Below are 2,971 nucleotides of genomic sequence, written 5' to 3'. Positions count from 1 at the left end.
TGTGTGTGTGTGTGTGCATGAGTGTGTGTGTCTGTGTGTGTGTGTTTCGGACACATGGATTAGATGAAGCAGGAGGATACCGGCGTGAGCGGCTTGTCATTAGCATCGTTAGCATTAACGTCATCAACATTGAACACATCAACAGCAGCACAAGAAGGCTGAACAAGACTTCAAGCAGCAACATGTTTTTCATTTGCGTATCATAATTATCATTTCTACGCTTTTGTACTATTTCCTCTTGTTTCATTCTCAGACAGCTCAACGGAGCACAGCAATCAACGATTAAGATGGATGCTGGAGCTGTAAAGAATGCTCTTGTATTTTTGACGTGGACAGTCACGTCATTTGCATGCCATGCAACTGGGAAATTATTTCTGAGTTCAGTGCTTGATGAAGGATTCAAAGGAGACTTACGGATCAGCTTTTTATTAGCTGGCCTGCTGACGGTTTGTCAGATAGGTGAGTTGAGTTGTCGTAACTGTTGTCATCGCTGTTGTAGCTGTTTTGTTGTTGTTACTGTCATGATAGCCGTAGTTGCAGGTGCTGTTGCGTTTTGTATGTACTCCAGAGTCAGACAGCATCGGAAGTAGTAAGCAAATTATTTAACATATGTATGTGTAGAACATTGAAATAATGACAGTACATGTTAAACGAATCCAAAAGTAGGGCAAAGTGTTGCCCAATAAGTAAAAATTAATTTAGTCTGTCTAGCTTTCAAACGTTTGCTAAGTGAGTCTAAGGATCCCTCTCTATGTTTATTGTCTCCATAGAAAAACTACTTCCGTTTACAACCTTTCTCTGATATGATTACCTGTTTCGCAGAAAAACGCAGAAATTGAATTTATCTCTGCCTCAGTAATGCCTGGACTGACTAAACGCACAGGCGTATGTGCTGTAGTGATTAGGCTCCTTGCAGTAGCAAGCTGAAGAATTGGGTTGAATTCGCGATTTATCAGTAGCATTTGTTGTTGTTGTTGTTGTTGTTGTTGTTGTTGTTGTTTTGTGGGTTTTTTACTACGAGTATCACGGTCTTTCTGCTGGGAGGTTGCATATCTTTCAAACCGGATTGGCCCTGACAGACAGTGTCGGAAGACTGCTTCTTAATTTATCTAAACTGTGTCGATGGAGCATAAAAACACCTACATAAAAAAACAGTTTGAAAGCGGCTTATTTTGTAAAGATTTCCTGAGTTGTAGTCCACCACGATATCTAGTTTAGTAGGCTACATATATAACACAATGCTAAGAGTCACAGGAAATGACTCCTGAGAGTTGTCCTAATCATTCTTATTCTATTCTATATACCCCCTCCCCCCCAAAAAAAAAATCGAATTAAAACAGTAAAAAATAAAGTGAAAAAAATGTGGGTGGCTGGTGGGTGGCTAGTGGGTGCTCAGGTGTGGTTTGCTCCTTTTCTCCTGTCAAACATCTGTCGTCCTTATCTCAGCTCAGATTTATGTTTCTCTCTCTCTCTCTCTCTCCCTCTCTCTCTCCCTCTCTCTCTCTCTCTCTCTCTCTCTCTCTCTCTCTCTCTCTCTCTCTCTCTTTCTCTCTCTCTCTTTCGCTTGTAATACCTGTATTCTTCGACACTTTCGTCTGTCCGCTTTAACAACAACAAAAAGAATTTTAGTTTATTAATTTGTCAATTGGCACGTATCTTTGTATGGCACTCTTCTTTGCCTGCGATCAAACTTCTTTTTTTTTTTTCAATCAAAGACCAGTTACAAAGTTTTTTTCATCTGTGCCCTACTTTAAAAACCGATTGTTTTTCTTTTTCTGTTGTTGTTGGTTGTTGTTTTGTTTTTTTGCTGCTGTTGTTGTTGTTTTTTGGGAGTGGAGGGGGGGGGGAGCACACACATGATCAGTACAATGGATGATTTACAATATCCTAGTTTAAAATTTGCTCATTTTGTGACAATAACGAACTTAACGTAAAATAACGAAAGCAGCCTTAATACCTTTCATAAGAATCTCGACATCACCTCAAAATACCATCAGCACGCACTGCATTACATCAACGGCTTTATTACTCGCAGTGTCCCCAAGATTACCCACTAAGTAAAGTGTAAGATTTCCTTGACACCAAGTTGTCAAGCTGGCGAAAACCACAACCACGCATAGTTTATACATCTTAAGGTCAGGGTGGGGGGGGGGGGGGGGGAGAGTATTGACTTATATTCTCTAACAGTATGTATATAATGTGATAGTGAGGGGTGTAACATACACTTTCCCACCACAACTCATTATTACATTTACTAGCAAACCGGAAAGGGTTTCTGGACCGTATGGCCAATCGTAACGTGTAATAAGGAATGCGGCTCAAACCGTAGGGGAACACTCGGCAATTAGCCGACCCGCCGGATATCAAGAACCCCCAGCCGCTGCCTGTAAATTTGACGTCCGGCAATCCGACCTTGAGGGGAATACCGACTAATCTTTGAAGTTTGCTGCGCCGGGGACAACAAAACTGATTGCGGCCGCACCTCGTTAGCAACATTCTACTCACTAGGCCCAGTCTGGGTGAAACTTCACACACGTGAGTGCATCATGGCGGACAGAACAGTTCGGAATGGTTAAGCGATTTTTGTGGTGTTAAAAAAAGAAACAGAAAAAAAGAAAGCTACGTCGCATGTGGTCAAAGGATTGGTTATTGAAGAAGAATGCGCTATCACATACAAATCTACTGGATGAGATAAGAGCATTTCCAGTGACAAACTGTACTGTCTCATTTACATTGCTAGGTCTCTGTTACACATTATGATTGGCAGTAGGGTCCAGAAACCTGTCTGGTCGGCCTGTACATGTAAATGGCCCTCAAGTGGGCAAACACAACCCCCGTTCGTTTACGTGAGTGACGTCACAGCAGCACATTCTAATACAATGTATAACTTCTTTGATATACAACAGCGACACCCAAAAGGGTACAAGCGGTGGATAAAAGTAAGCTGATACACATGTATATATTTTATATT

At 41.4% G+C, this 2,971-nt stretch overlaps 1 protein-coding gene across 1 annotated transcript in view; it reads right to left on the bottom strand.

The window, feature by feature from the left end:
- Positions 1 to 2,971, bottom strand: part of LOC101850070 (muscle-specific protein 20) — an 18,006-nt gene that overhangs the window by 5,353 nt on the left and 9,682 nt on the right. The gene's annotated exons all lie outside the window — the stretch shown is intronic.

The sequence above is a fragment of the Aplysia californica genome, unplaced genomic scaffold (genome assembly GCF_000002075.1).
Source record: "Aplysia californica isolate F4 #8 unplaced genomic scaffold, AplCal3.0 scaffold00070, whole genome shotgun sequence".
NCBI classification, from domain to species: Eukaryota; Metazoa; Mollusca; class Gastropoda; order Aplysiida; family Aplysiidae; genus Aplysia; species Aplysia californica.
Note: the sequence above shows the minus strand (reverse complement) of the source record. Positions and strands in the feature narration are given on the sequence as shown.